Source organism: Lynx rufus, unplaced genomic scaffold (assembly GCF_022079265.1).
Source record: "Lynx rufus isolate CCGP_SWC_20201006 ecotype Redwood Valley unplaced genomic scaffold, mLynRuf1.p SCAF_1, whole genome shotgun sequence".
Lineage (NCBI taxonomy): Eukaryota > Metazoa > Chordata > Mammalia > Carnivora > Felidae > Lynx > Lynx rufus.
In genome coordinates, this window is record NW_025814823.1 from 52,263,637 (window position 1) to 52,280,395 (window position 16,759).

At 39.3% G+C, this 16,759-nt stretch overlaps 1 long non-coding RNA gene across 2 annotated transcripts; it reads right to left on the reverse strand.

The window, feature by feature from the left end:
* Positions 1–288: 288 nt before the first annotated feature.
* Positions 289–9,956, reverse strand: LOC124513152 (uncharacterized). Of its 2 annotated transcripts, none has more exons than XR_006962307.1 (3): positions 9,870–9,956; positions 4,864–4,934; positions 289–327 (listed from the first exon to the last, which is right to left on the reverse strand). It is a non-coding gene; the product is annotated as an uncharacterized LOC124513152 (long non-coding RNA). The 2 variants fall into 2 exon arrangements; XR_006962308.1 differs by lacking the exon at positions 289–327 and adding an exon at positions 3,427–3,466.
* Between the last annotated feature and the right edge of the window lie 6,803 nt (positions 9,957–16,759).

Here is a 16,759-nt window from a genome sequence, read left to right on the forward strand (position 1 = left end):
CCTAGCGACAGTGTGAAGTGTGGGTTGGAATGAAATGTACAAACTAGTTAAGGGGCCAGTTACTTGGACCATCATAAGAAAGATAGGGAATAGTAATGCTTTCAGTGCTCACAAGCCAGGAGGATCCTCATTTACAGAAGAATAGACAGGGGCGCCTGGGTGGCTCAGTTGGTTAAGCGTCCGACTTCAGCTCAGGTCATGATCTCACAGTCTGTGAGTTTGAGCCCCACGTCGGGGTCTGTGCTGACAGCCCAGAGCCTGGAGCCTGCTTCAGATTCTGTGTCTCCCTCTCTCTCTGCCCCTCCCCTGCTCACGCTCTGTCTCTCTCTGTCTCAAAAATAAATAAAAACATTTGAAAAAAAAAAAAGAATAGACAGAGGCTTGGAAAGGTAAAGTCCCAAAGTCACGTGCATACATGAGAGATTAACTCTTTTGTGTTCAGTCTTCCCAGTCACATACTCATTAAAGCAAGAGTCATACAAATGTAGAACTGGAACAAAAAGACCCTATGTAAATTAATTCATTGGTTTATTCAAATATTTGTTGAGTTGCAGTTCTAGGCATAGGAGATACAGTATTGAAAAAAAAAAGTTCCTCTTCTAATAAAGCTTACATTTTAATGGGGAAAGAAAAGAATGTAAATAGATGAACAGACTAGCTACCTAAATACCAGCAATATAACGATAACAATAAAACAGGATCATGTGGTAAGCAGTGATAGAATGGCTTCTGTTGTTGCTGGAAACAAAAAAGTTCTCCTACAACCAAAATAACAAATGGAACGGCAGGCAGTCTCCAAGAAGCCTCTTAATGTTCATTAGTGTAAGATGGAGAGAAGTATGTTCCCTGTATAGCACAGAGAAGAAACACCCTCATTCATGCTTGCTTGGGGATAAGTAGTACTAACCCACAAAATGCAGGCCGATACTTGTGGCATGACACCTGAGACTTGGACCTCAGGAGGAGTTTCTTGTTGGCCCATAAAGTAATAAACACTAGAAAGCATACAGTGAGAAGTGTTAGAAACTCCATCCCTACTGTGTGCGGTGGAATCCTCCCGTGGCCGCCATGACCTCCACTGTTGGGTGTTACACCTGTGGTTATGTCACACGGGGAAATGCATTTCACAGTTGTCATTAAGGTTACTAAGTTGTCGACCTTACACGAGGGAGATTGCTGAGCGGTCTGAACCTAACACACAAGCTCTTCAAAACCACAGAGCTTTCTCCTGATGGCAGAAGAGGAAGTCAGAGAGATTTTAAGCGTGAGAGGGATTTGAGAAGGTATTGCTTTCTTGAAGAATGTTGTCTGATGTATAATGTCTCACGTTTGTCCATAACCATTATTAAAAAAAGTATCCAAAATCTATGGTAAGCAGAAAACAGGTACACTACCTTCCTGATACGATAGTTCAATGTTCTCTTTTTAATGTACAAACACAAATTTGAGCTGTGAAGACATACTTGTCTGGGTCTTACTTGGCAGTTATTGACTGTGAAACACCAGGGATATGGTAACATTCCCATGTACACTATCAGTGAATGGGTGGTTTTATTTGTTCTAAAAGAACCAATGCAGAGCTATGGATTGTCCAATCAATGGCAAAATTTTGATCAGAAATATATGCATTTAATATTTGGGAAAATTTTTATCAAATGATTGTATCAAAACAAGCAAATTTTGCAATTGCATATTCACCCACTGGTTCACTCTGTGTGTTAGAATGCGGTATATAACACATTTGAGTGGGAAGTCTACATGAAGTACTTTCAAAATCCCTTTCTGTAGGAAGCAGTATCATATTATCAAGAAATGACACAAACTTGCTACTGATAGAATAAAGTCACGTTCTTTTATTTTTATTATTTTTCTCTAGAGAGAAAGAGAGCACGTGGGGAGAGGGGCAGAGGGAAAGGGAGAGAATCTTAAGCAGGGTCCACGCCCAGCACAGAGTCTGGCACAGAGCCCAATGTAGAGCTTGATCTCACGACTGTGAGATCATGACTTAAGCCAAAATCAAGAGTGGGATGCTTAACTGACTGAGCCTCCCAGGCACCCTAAAGTCACATTCTTTTTAAAATTTTTAATGCTTATTTATATTTGAGAGAAAGAAACAGCAGGGGAGGGGCAGAGAGAGAGAGAGAGACAGAATCCGAAGCAGGCTCCAGGCTTTAAGCTGTCAGCACACAGCCCGGAGCGGGGCTCGAACTCACAAGCCATGAGATCATGACCTGAGCCGAAGTTGGACACTCAACCGACTGAGCCCCCCAGGCGCCCCTAAAGTCACATTCTTTAACAACACATTAAATGAGCTATGTGTATCTAGGCTTCCCCCCACCCATTCTTTTCTTTTCAGCAGATATCAATTATCCACCAAATATTCATGCTTCTTCCAAACTTGACATTAAGAGACAGCTACTGAGCCAAGGACTACATTTCCCAGCCCGCTCTGAACCCCGGCATGATCAGCTGACTTGTTCTCACCTGTAGATAGTGTGGCTTTTCTTGTTCCTTTTCTTCATCAGCCAGCCACAGGCAGAGAATTCTTAGGTCCTAGAGTGAATGGAAGGGTCACAAAATAGAAACAACCCAAGTCCCTGAATCACCACATGGAAGATCCCATTCTGACCAGGAACATGTACAATGCACTATTAGGATGTGAAGCAAATTTCATTGTGTTATGCTAAGAAAAGTGCGTGTGTGGCATAAATGGTAATAATTCTGCAAAATTTGCTTATAATGATCTTTATAATCTGAAAGTTTCATACGTTTGATCAAAACCCTATTAGACATCAAGATATTACTAGTACTTCGAACCCATGTTATAAAGAGAAAATGCAGTAAAAATTATATCCAGTTTGGCATTTTATTTTAAATGAAAAAAGTATCTCTTTAGTTTGTCATTTTCAAATCACTATTTGGAGTTTTTAACATCATCATTAAAAAAAGTAAGCATTAACTAGATCATTTTTTTAGCTCTAAGTAAAGAATTTCCAAATTCATTAGAAGTTTTATATCTGTTGTTGTTGTCATAACACATAGTTAACTTTCAATGTATTTTAGTAAATATTTGGTCTCCCAAACCACACATAACAAGTAATTAAATGAAATTGGTAGTTAACAAGTAATGTTTCTCTTTACACTATTAATTTAAAATAAATCAATAAGCATGCATCACTTAAACGGAAAAAATCAGGAATTTTCTTTAATTATAATGAATATTATGAAATGTTACAAATAAGCTCAATAATAAATCTATAATAATAAACTAACTTAAAATGAAATATTTTGGGGGCACATGGGTGGCTTGGTCAGTTGGTCAGCAACAGAGTTCAGCTCAGGTCATGATCTCGTGGCTCATGAGTTTGACCCCACGTTGGGCTCTGTGCTGATAGCTCAGAGCCTGGAGCCTGCTTCAGATTCTGTCTCCATCTCTTTCTGTCCCTTCCCTGCTCACGCTCTCTCTCTGGAAAATAAGTAAACATTATAAAAATGAAATATTTTGTTTTCTTATTAAAGGCCACTTCTTTCTCCTTTACCACATGAAAATATGAAATGATTTTTTTTTAATTTGAAAAGAATTCACAAGATCATATACAAGATCATACTGTGAAAGAGGCTTAAGAGTCAGAAAAAGTGAGATATGATAATCTAATAAATTCAAATATATTTTATTAGCCGAGAGTGTCAGTGATAAGAATCAATAATGACAACCGTATACTATTATATGATTTTCCTTTGAGTTTTATTTCCTGATTCATTTGAGCCTTCCCTGATAGGACAGGTATCTCCTTAACACAATTTGACTTTGATTTCTCTAGGCTCTCTTCTTCATCTCTCCCTCACCCTTCCAAATTTAATGAGCACCTGTTATAGTCAGACACAGTTCTAAGCCCTGGCTTTATCACAGTGAACATGGCCCTTGACCACAAAAAAGTTAGGTCTAGTGGGTAAAACAGACAAATAATAACTAAGGTGGCAAATTTGAATGCACCACAATGTACATACGCTATGATAGAGAGCAAAAAGAACAATAAGGAAATACATACGGCAGGAGCAGCTAACCCAGACTGAGGAGGTCAGAAATTATCCCAGAAAAAACTGTGTCATAGCCTGGGTTCTGACGAAGAGCTGGCCAAGTGCAAAGTTCAGGAAGGAATTTTCCAGACCAGAGCACAGCAGTGGTTGCAGGGGCCCTGTAGAACCTCAAAGCTGGGCAGGGGGAGGGGAGCAGCAGGATCCAGTTCACACAGGACCTGATAAGCCATGTTAAGAACTTGAGAGTTCAATGGGGCGCCTGGGTGGCTCAGTCGGTTGAGCGTCCTTCTTCAGCCCGGGTCACGATCTCGCGGTCTGTGAGTTCGAGCCCAGCGTCAGGCTCTGGGCTGATGGCTCAGAGCCTGGAGCCTGCTTCCGGTTCTGTGTCTCCCTCTCTCTCTGACCCTCCCCCGTTCATGCTCTGTCTCTCTCTGTCTCAGGAATAAATAAACGTTAAAAAAAAAAAATTAAAAAAAAAAAAAAGAACTTGAGAGTTCACCCTATGGGCAATGGGGAGCTAAGAAAGGATTTTAAGCAGGAAAGTGACATGGTTCATTTTGTGGCGTAGGAAGATTACTGCTATAAGAAGGTAGGGACAGTGGAGGCGGGCTGTCTGGTTAACAATGGGGCAGTGGGGGAAGAAACCTAGGGAAGAAATAATGGTGGCCAAACCCAGGTAGTGGCTGTGGATATGGAACAAGTAAACAGATTCAAGAGACACATAGGGGGTGTCAACTCGATTTGGTTTTAGAAAGACAAGGCAAGAATAGGGGTCTTCTTGAACATATAAACACATATTTTAAGACCATGTGGGTTTCCACTTACCTCTTGAGGCTGGGCTCTGTTCTCATACTAGCCTCTCATCTGATCTCAAGCTGAGGGGTTCAATCTTGTCTCTGACCAATATGTAAAGAGAAAAGTCATCAAGACCTTTTGATGCGGCCCCACATCTTTCTCTCCCCCTTCAGTCCAGAAGCCAGGAGGACAGCCTAGGTTTGCATTTTAAATAATTCTATTTGTTGTAGTGTATGACTGTTCCTCATTCTTATTACATATTAGGAGTTTCAAAGTCAGTCATAATACCAGGTCGCCAATCTTGATGCTTCCTGACAGATGAGGGTTTGTGCATATTTTTTCCCTGCTCCTTTTAGACTCTGTGCTCTCCAGTGTTCCATGTAAGAGCAACTACATTTTAATGCAATGACAGCTATGAAAAAATAAAACTATCAGTCATTGTCAAATATTTTATAAATGGAGACAGAGGAGGGGTTCAGTTCTCTGTGTAACAAGGACAGAGGAGAAAGGTCAGTGATATATCATGTGGTATAGGATTTCCCCTTAAGCAATCTTCTGCTAAGACTTGCTCACAGTGTGGAAGCTTTTGTTGGTCAGGGACTCTTAAGATTGCTCCTCAACTTAAGGCTACAAATATTCAAGTCTCTGCTCTGTATGGTATTGGAGACAGGAAAGGATGCATCTCAAGTGGATCTGGGGAAAGAATTAATTTTTGTCACTTATGAAAGCCAGGAACTAATATTCACAGTTGTTTAACTTATGAAAAATTAATTAGATGACTTATAAATTATGTATGTGGGAAAAAGAAAATCTATCAATGGCTGGTTTGAGAATTCAGAAGAGCACTTAAGTTGATAACAAAAGGTATTTTGTGCAGCAGGTCACGTTTGGGGTGGGCTTTTGTTCTTCCTTTGTGCCTGAAAATGGTGAATACTGAATTGTTCTTATGTAATCCCCTGGTAGTGAGGGAACTAACCATTTCAATAGAGTTTATCACTGTGTGCTTGTCTGCTGTTTGGAAGCATAGAAGGCAATTGACAAAAATTGAATAGGAAAGTCAGAGAACTGGAAAGTTTCTAGAAGAACCAGAATGTCTGAATACCGAACCGATGTGCCTAGCAACACCACATGACCTCATAATGAGCCCTTCTCCCAGATCTCTTGAGAAAAAAATAAACACAGTGATGCTAGAAGTCAAAACCACACGTGTAATGTAATAAGTAAACATATCTGATGCCAAAAACAAGTTTAGATTTATAGTTAAAAATCTCTTGTAGAGTAATAAAACATATTTCCTTACATAGTATTGTCAACAAGCCCTCTTACTCAACTATAGACGGCAACAGTTAAAACCAGTAATAGACAAGATCCACTTAACTCAAGCTGTAACTAAAACCCATTGTTTCTTATCGCACTTTCTTGAGGCATTGATGAAGACATTTTGCAATGACTTGAACATTCCATCTGCCAGACCAGAAAAGCCCTGATAGCGACGGAATGCCTAGAAGACCACACCCCACACATCCCATTCCCTGCCCTTGGTCACCACTGAACACATACCAACCCCCACTCATGATCACGCCCTCTCTACCTGCCCTTTTGCACATACCCCTCCCCCCCACCAAACCTTTCTCTAAAACTCTAGGTGTCCATCTTGTGGGTGGTGAGATCAGTTCTTAAGTCTTGAGCCTCCTACCTCCCCCAGCTGCTGGCACCCCAAATAAATTTCTCCCTTTCTCTTTTCCAAGCCTTCATTTCTTGAATTATTGGCTTCTCTTACAACAAGTTTATTTCAGTTTGTTTGGCAACATTGTTGGCAAACCCAGCCAGGAACTATGCTTTCAATTTGTCTAACCCCCTCGGAATTCCCCAGGACTTGTCCAGCCGTCTCAGGATTCCCCAGGACGGTGCAGTAGGCTACGGCAGCACCAAGGCTTACCTGTTCCTTTCCTCAGCTAGTGGCTATGATAGATCCTTCAGTAACTGTCTGACTTTTATTTTTTTAAGTTTATTTATTTATTTCGAGAGAGAGAGAAAGAAAGTGCAAGCAGAGGAGGGGCAGAGAAAGAGGGAGACGGAGAGACTCCTAAGCAGGTTCCTTGCTGTCAGCCCAGAGCCCGATGCAGGGCTTGAACTCACGAAACTGTGAGATCATGACCTGAGCCGAAATCAAGAGTCTGACCCTTAGTCCACTGAGCCACCCCGATGCCCCAGTAACTGACTTTTAAAATAATATCTACTATTATTGTATTTTTTTCTCTTAATTTTCTCGTCCATACCAAGAAACATAGGCAGTGGCAACATCCATGAATGGATGCAAATTGGAGTGCAGTGACTTTGTTAGAAATGTTCACTGTCACTTTGCAAGATATATTATAAATATGACTATTAATTAAAGTCTTTTTTTAAAGTTCTGTAAATGTTTTTTGGAACGATGAATGCGGATATAATAACTAATTAAATAAATATAGTTTAAATTCAAAATAATTTATTCTAGTTTAAATTCTATAATGAAATGAAAAATTGCAAACTGTACCTCAGAAAATAGTAGCTATTCTGGATTAGTGATATATTATCTTCAGTGTTGATCTTGGTAAGTAGGATTAGAATCTTAAGTATAAAGTAAATTATATCCTTTGATTGGCATACTGTAGATGATTACGCGATAAATGAAAACAAATCACATTCCTGGTGCTGTCTGGGATTTTCTACAGCTATTTTCCTTTACTCTCTTTCTTAATCTTTCTTGAAAAGAGATAGGTTGCTTTCTTTATTCAAAGAAAATAGTTTAATTAGCACGAAGCAACAGTGTCTACTAAAATTGAAGGAAATTAATGAGTTTGGCCTGGAATTCAAAAGATAGCTAAAAAGAAAATACAAATATATCTAAGGGGCAGTCTAATAATCTAATCTAGTTTAGCAATGAGGTGGGCATTTATAATGCCAGCTGAGTTTGGCCTCTTTCATTTTGGGGAGGATTGGCAAGGGTTTCCCTGTATTATATCCTGCTATACGCAACTGATTTTCATGGTGATATATCCCTTGAGATTTTATCCTAAATGTATGGTTCCACAGAAGAAAAAATGTGGATAAAAATATTAATTCCAGCTTTACTGTCAATTCTAATTCACAGTTGTCCACATATTGAAACTGAGTGACTAAAAGGGGTCTCATTATATTCTAGGCGTTTGCAATGTCACATCTAGAGAGATGAGCGCACCTGGAGACAAATGACCAGACTACCATAAAACAGAAGCTTAATTATGTTCACTTACATTTTCAAATTATTCCCAACAAATTACCTTGGGTAGGTGACACATCCATCAAGGCAAGACTCTAATTTCATATTCACAGTAATGTGCTCCTGTAAACTGCTCTAATAAGGCTTTAACTGAGTTTTCCTTGTGACCTCACCGAGCTGAAATATTGCAGGCTGTGTATTTTGCAGTATCTCCAATTAATTTCTGACCTTGGTGCTGCCTGGGCACAATGAGGCAAGTGAAGGGTGGAGATCAGATTTAATTTTGAATTTCCTGACTGCTGCTGGTTTGTATCTCAACTTGAACATTACTTAAACATGTTATTTTTGGTCAGTGACTTTTTATGCAGCACCACTGGGCAAATGCAATTAAGTAGGCTAAGTTTTGTTCTCAGCTGTCCTCTGAGTTGTTGTATGGGAACTTGGACTCTCAACAGGAAACACCTGTATGGTAGTTGTATACCAAGCCTTCCCAGGGAATTAATATATAACATTGTTCCTAAGCCTCACAAGCTCTTCCCCAAATAGAAATGCCCAGCTGTATTTGAGGGTTGTATTTTTAATTACTTGTGAAAATCCAACCTCTTGGCTTAGAAGTGAACCTCACTGCAAAGGTCTATCGGGCTTAGCTGCATCAATGGTCAGCCACAGATTTCATTTATTTCATCGTTCAATTTTAGAGTATTTTTACTCAACCAACTTCTATTGAATATCCACCCTGTATAAGGATTTTGGAGGGGTACAAAGAAATCAGCTGCAGATCTCTCAACAGAGATAAACAAGAAAAGCACTATTTTCTTGAGTGGAACGCTTTCTTGGAGTTCCTTTTTGGAGACAACCAGCAGATATTTAGATAGGCTGTTTGCTTTGTGAAAAATAAGTTGAAAGCATGCCGCTGTAACCTTCCATAACCTGTTTTGGGCAGTGTATAGATTAAACATAATTAAAACACTCAGTAAAAAAGTCTAGAAAGGAAGGGTAAACATAACAAAACTACCCTTTGCGTGTCACAGCTGCCCTCCTGATGAAGTTGGAGAACTCCTCCGAAACAAAAAGCTAAGAAAGCATTGAAAACAAAAGTGGTAACTCAAGTTGAACACGAGGCTGCAGTTATCCTGGTAAAATTTGCTGATTTACCTCACTCAGAGGTTTGGGTTTCAATAGCTTAGTGGTTTCAGACAATAGGCCTTGCGCCTAAGCAAGACGAGAGAAATTCCAGCACGAAGCTGAAGACCTTAAAGAGAAGTACCCTTAGTGAAAGGACCAGAAAGCTTATCCACTGCAATGGGGAAATAGCAGGCAGGGGCATTTATCAGGGTTGGTCTCAGCGCGGGATAGGAGGAAAAACAAAATGTTCCTCATGAACGTGCAATCACAGATTGCCCTCGTTTGAGTTTAGTATTTGAATTTACTACAGCAGAGATGTCTAGATAACATCAAGCTAAGAAATTAAAGTGTGGAGAATAACAGAAGCAAACACAATTCCGGTCGATGGTGACCCACGTTCCACCTAGACCTCCCAGCATCCCCAAAGGTAAAGCATCAACTTACTTAAAAAATTAGCATTCATATCCAAAATATACAAAGAGCCGCTAAAACTCAATAATAAGAACACAACCAATGCAACTGAAAAAATGGATAAAAGATCTGAACAGTCACTTCACCAAAGAAACTATACAGATGGCAAATAAGCTATGAAGAAATGTTCAATGTTAGATGTCATTATGAGATTAAAACAACTAAGTTCAAACGACTACGATGAGATACCACTACATACCTTTTAGACTGGCAAAAATCCAAACCCTAACAGCACCGAATGCTAACGGGGGTGTGGAGCAACAGGGCCTCTCATTCATTGTTGGCAGGAAAGAAATGCGGCACGGCCGGCCACACTGGGGGACGGTTTGGCCATTTCTTACGAAACCACACTTACAAAACTTACCCTGTGATTGAGCAATTCTAAGTATTTAACCAAACGAGTCGAAAACTTACACGCTCACAGAAAAGCATCCACATGGATGTTTGGGGTAGGTTTATTCACAATTGCCCAAATTGGGGGGCAACTAAGATGGCTAAACTGTGATGCACTCGTACAGCAGGGTATGATTCAGCCATAAAAAGAAATGAGTTATCAGGCTGTGCAAAGACTTGGAGGAATCTTAAAAGCACACTGTAAGTGAAAGAAGCCAGTCTGAAAAGGTTACACACTGTATGACTCTGACTGTATGGCATTCTGGGAAAGACAAAAGTGTAGAGACAGCAAAAAGATTGGTGGTTGTCAGAGATTCAGGGAAGAGAGCAAGAGAGAGATGAACAGGTGGAGCGCAGAAGATTTTTAGGGCAACGAAACTATTCTGTGTAATACTATAATGGCAGATTCATGAAATTATACATTTTTCAAAATTCATAGAACTGCATAGCACAAAGAGTGAACCCGAAAGTAAACTCTAGATTTTAATCGACGATAAGTTATCAACATCTTTTATCAATTAAAATAAATGCAGTACACTAACATATTATGTTAGTAATAATGGAAACTCTGGGGTGGGGGGTGTTATATATAAGATTCTCTGTACTTAATGTTCATTTTTTGTAGAAGTCTAACATTCTAAAGAATAAAGTCAATTAATTCAAATGTTTAAAAATTAGTAAATAAATATTCTAGAAAAAAATGTTATAATTGAAATTAAAGACTTAGTGAGAACATTAGACTTCCACTTTCAGCCCACATGGAGTGACAGGGACCAATATTTACCCTTCCACCTGAACCAACTAAAAACATGAACAAAATATAGGAAAGGATGGTTTTCAAGACATGAGGTATCAGATATCAAGGGACAGTGATATCCATGAGAAAAGAAACAAGTAAGGTCAGCCTTATGATTTCCTGAGCTTACCGTTTTGAGAGAGTTTCCAAGACAAGGTGAAGAAAAGGGGAACCCATGTAGAACCTGGCAGCCTCCTTGAGCTGAGGAGATAGAACCCATCATCCCGGGACAGCATGGGATCTGGACAATGCAGGGCTGATTACCTGAAAGGAGAGAGTTACACAGCTAGAGAACTCTGGAGATCTGCAGGGGGTTGTATTCAGCAGAATTCTGGCCGACCAACGCATGTGGGAAAAGTACTAGATGCTAGAGCTGTTGAACCAACCAGAAGGATTAGAAGTAATAGTGCCTGATGCCCACAAAGGACCGAGAATGGTGTCCAGAAGACTGGAAAATCTCACAGGGCATTTGTTAAAGTATAGAGAAGGGTCTTGCACCAGTCGTACGGGATGAATAGCTCTAGATGGACCACCGCTCCAGTTCTACCCAACAAATCCTTAACATGAGACCAAAACAATCAAGCTGTTTCTAAGTAACCTAAATGCATCCCAGATAGAGCTCAAGAATATTTGTAGGAATACAAAATATCCAGCATTCAAAAAACCGAATTCAAAGCACCTTGAATCAAATAAAAACTTATCAGGCATGCAAAAACACAGGAGAATTTGATTCATAATGAGGAGATAAATCATTCAGGTGAAAGTAACCCAGTACTGACACTGTTGTTAGACTTAGTATACCAGAATTTTAAAACAATTATTATAGCTGCATCCCAATATTCAAAAAGTTAAATAGAGACATAAAGGGACCTAAATCAAACTTCCGGAGATGAAACGTACAACAAAAAATACACAGGGAAGGATTAATAGTGGTTAGGTATCACAAAAGAAAATGATGAGCTAACTTGAAGACATAACATTAGAATTCTGTGTGTTCCAAGACCCCCCAGTGGATGCCTGAAACCACGGAGAGTACTGAACTCCATATCCATGTTTTTTTTTTTTCCTATACGTACATACCTATGATAAAGTTTAATTTATAAATTAGGCATGAGAGATTTAACAGTAGCTAATAATAAAATAGAAAAATTATGATCATTTACTTAACAAAATTTATGTGAATGTGGTCTCTCTCCCTCTCAAAATATCTCATTGTACTGCACTCACCCTTCTTGTGTTGGTGTGAGATGATAAAATGAGGTGTGGTGCAGTGATGCAGGCACTGTGATGGAGTTGAGCTACCATTGACCTGACGATTCATCAGAAGAAGGATCATCTACTTCTGGACTGTGGTTGATCGCCATAAGGAAATGCAAAAGCAAAACTTCAGATAAGGGGAGTTACTGTACTCTGTGAGATTTCTCTCGTCATCTCTAGGAACCTGCATTTTCACCAGGATGCATTTAAACATGGCTTTGTTTTTGTTTGACCCGCTTGGCACTCTGTGTTCACAGCTGGAATACTCATATCTTTTTAAAAATCTTAAAAATTGGGGTGCCTGGGTGGCTCAGTCGGTAAAGCATCCAACTCTGGATTTTGGCTCAGGTCATGATCTCACAGTTCGTGAGTTCGAGCCCTTGCATCGGGCTCCAGGCTGGCAGTGTAGAGCCTGCTTGGGATTCTCTCTCTCCCTCTCTCTGCCCCTCCCCAGCTCTCTCTCTCTCTAAGTAATCAATTTTGAAAAAAAATTTTAAAATAAACAAAAATTTATTTTAAATAATTAGCTACTCATTTTCTAAAGATTGCTTTTCTGCCATTTCCTCTATTCTCTTTTTTGGAGTCCCTGTGAGTCCTCTCAAACCATTTTCTATCACTATTAACGGCTCTTTCTATTTTAAATCTCTTTATCCCTCTGCAGTGTTCTAGCAGAATACCTCACTATTTTCTCCCTGTCCAGTAATTGTCTCTATTTTTGGGTCCAGTGTAGATATTTTGTATTTCTTTGTTTGTTTGATTTGTTGTCAATTACTGTTATTACTTGAGGTATTTTTACTTCACTGTTTGCTTTTTCTGTGTTCTTTGTTCATATGTTATGTTTTATATTGTTGTTTTGTTATGCCTTCATACATCTCTTTGAGAACTCAACACATACATATTTTAGGTTAACTTTCATATTGGTTTATTGTATTTTCATTTTATTAGATTGATTTCATCTAATGGCTGTCGTTCCAAAATTGGTGTTCTTCATGAATCTTGGAACCTTGGTTTCCAGGTTCATCTGCACTGGAAGTCTGACATCATCCGTAGGGTGTCTTAGGGCCTCTATCCCACAGAAATTCCATAAATAATGCAAATCCAGATATCAGGTTCAAGGGTGGCATAGACTCTGCCCTGATTTCTAGGATCTGTTTACTTCCTCCTATCCCCCTAGTGATACAGTTTTACAAAAGCTCTAATCATCTGTTCACTAAGTGGTGGCCGCCCCTGTTCTGAGCTTGTATTCCTGGCATGGAGAGCCCCATTGTGGCTCCTAGTTTTAGTTTTTGCTTCGTCCCATCTCCCATATTGCTCTTAGCGTTTATGACCCGCTAGAGCCCAAACTGCCATCAGTCCCCACTTGCTTCCAGACAGCAAACCCCACCTACTGCTTTGAATTTCTTTTTCATTTTTCATCAAAAAGATGTATTTCTTGTCTGCGAGAGTGGTTTTTACATTCCAGTTTCTATTATTTTGGCTTCAGTTAAAATTCGTATGGGAGATGGGTATGAACTTGGCACGTGTGGACTTAATACTGTTCATTATACGATAAGGTGGAGAGGGCAGATATGTTTAATTAAACTCTTGTTTTCTCGATGTCGCGGTTGCTGTTACTTAGGCCCTTGCCTAGTGGCCCCTGGGTAGGCAAGGAAATGGAGTTTGGTTCAATTCCTCTATATAACAAAAATTGAACAGTCGAGTTACTTTTGAAATATAATTTATTGTATACACCCGATATATTCAAATATTTGTTTACTGAGTTCAATGGCATTCTATTTTGTTTTCCTTATTGGAAACCTGGACTTAATATTTCATGTTCTCCCACAAAGACCAGATGTTCTCAATGTAACGTTCAGGGAGCAGGACCAAAATATGCTCTGAATATACTTTGAAACCTCGTTGTAAAAGATTAATGATCTCTCATTCAACAGGTTCTTTTTTTTTTTTTCAGCCTTCCTTTAAATGTTCACGTGACCGATAGCTTATCCATGTGTATTGTACATTACAAATGAACTTGTCAGAAAAGGAATTATATATGTCCGGGAACCAGAGATAACTTAACCTCAGGACCCATTTCCCAGGCCCCACCCATGGATAATGTGCAAAGTGTTCTTTCCTTAGGAAGAAAAAGTTTTCTCTATTGTAGACAATATTGTTAGGTAAGTTGGTACCAGAATAATACGGATTTTACGTATTTTAAGGTTTACTTTGTTTTTTTGCTGAGAGGAATATGCAGCTGCAATAAATGTGATGTGAGAGCTTGTGAGAATAACAGTTTCAGGACACAGCTGTAATGGAAATCTGAGGAAGCTGGTTTGGATTGCTCCCCAAAGGGGGCTGAATGGAGAAATGGTTGGTAAATATTTATTACACTAGGCAGAAGCAAACATCTTCCACCCAGAGCAACTTCACATAGACTATTTTAAAACATCTCCTGTTTCTCTGAGGTTGACAGTTAACATTTTGCATAGCATGTAAGCCATCTTCCCTTTAAACAAAAATTTAAACTGTTAAACAGCTGTCATTATTGCACAGAATTTTTAGCAACAAAACCATAGAAAAAAGTATTTCACATGGGAATAAAATAAGAGAGACAAAATTAGCCAAAACTGAGATTAAATAAATTAGGAGACTGTCTCTCATTCAATGAGCCCAAACTGTAGGTGCTTATTAAAAGAAGAAATGAGGACATTCAGAAAATGTCCACCGCTTTCCACATGCCGTGTTAGTCAGAGAGAGAGTTAGTAAACCAGGGGTTAAAGGAATCAGAGAAAGCCTAGATGCTCCATAGTTTCTGAAAAAGAGGCTCAAAACTATTTTTGTATCTCACATTTATACAATATAGAAAAGGACTAATTATCCATATCAAAGTTTCCAGAGAGATGGGGTGGGGGGGGGGAGGCAATTGGAGATGAAGGGCAGACTATCCCTCACTCTCTTCTCTCATCTAATGCCACCAGGTGCCATCAGATGGAAACACAATGGTACCAAAACAGAGTCTATATGCACCGTGTCCCATGGGCTGCCCTCACACACACTGAGTAGTAAGCAAATGCAAAACCCTGTACTGACAAATTGAATGCTCCGAAGTCATTCTGTGAAACCAGACAAGAGAAAGATGTCCCAGCCTGGGGCATCTGAAATATGTTTACAGGAAGATGAAAACAGAACAGGTCAAGACACAAACTGTGTGGGTCCTCACTGGTGCCAAAGGCAGGGACCTGTGGTATCCCAGGTCCTAAGATGCCAAAATCCTAAGAGGATTTGCCCCGGAAAGCAATAGGTCCATTTTATGACTATTCATGTGCACCAACCACAAACAAAAATATAGGAGGAAAAATATCTAACAGATTTTTCTGGGGCATGGGAAGTGCGTTATATTGTTTAAATTGGGAACAGATGAAAATCCATGTGTTCTTCTGCCTAAATGGGAAAGGTTTCAAAATAAACTTGGTAACTCAAAAATAAAGATTCTTAACATTAGACACGAAATAACTCCGATAACAAGTGAATAAGCTTCTCATAAAGATTTTAAAAAATCATCAGCATTTATGACCGGTGGTGTGAAACTTTTGTTTGTTCTGAATGAATGGCTACTTAGGAGACAGCTACAAAAAGTGTCCACCAAAACCTCACAGATGTTGAAAATAAATCTTGAAAATAAGTATGAAATAACTATGAAGGTTTAGATTCTATTAATTAGAAAGTTGGTAGTCTTATTTTAATAGCTAAGGATGCTGTGTGTGTTAAAGAATGGTACTAAAATCTTTTTAATAAGGATCTTTAACTATCTGTAATTTACCATGTTTAGCTGATTGCTTCTTTCTCCTTTTTGAAGGTCTACCTGCTCAAGGCACTATCTAAGAGGGAATATAGTGTCATGGTCAAAACACAGGTTCCATAACAAAATCACTGCGGCGTGATCTTTAGCAAGTTACTCAACCTCTTTATACTTCATTTTCCCATCCATCAGATGAGGATGACAATATTTATTTCAAGGAGTTGTTGTAAATATTCAAAGTTTTAATATGCTTAAAATACGCTTAAGCTGACAGACATATATATAAACTTTAAATAAGTAAGAACTGCAAAGATAATTGGATTTTACCTTCTTATATAGCTTCTTAGTTTTAATTTTTTTTAATGTTTATTTTATTTCTGAGGGAGAGAGAGACAGAGAGAGACAGGCACAAGCCAGGGAGGGGCAGAGAGAGAGGGAGATACAGAATCCAAAGCAGGCTCCAGGCTCCCAGCTGTCAGCACAGAGCCTGACGCGGGGCTCAAACCCATAAACGGTGAGATCATGACCCGAGCCGAAGTCGGATGCTTAACCAACTGAGCCACCCAGGCGCCCCTGGCTTCTTAGTTTTCATGAACATTTTTATGTTCACTATTAACTGCAATATTCTTGTGAAATATCCATCGTTGACCCTATTTTTCAAATTTGGGAATGAATGAAGGCCACTCAGCCAAATAGAGCCAAATTTGGAAGCAAAATCCAGGTCCCGTGGCTTCTGCTCTAGGATGCAACTCACTGTGTCCCATTGTCTCTTGACAATTGAGTTGTTTTGTTTGTTTGTTTGTAATGTTTATTTTTTTCTATTTCTGAGGAAGAGAGAGTGGCAGAGAGAGGGGGCAGAGGT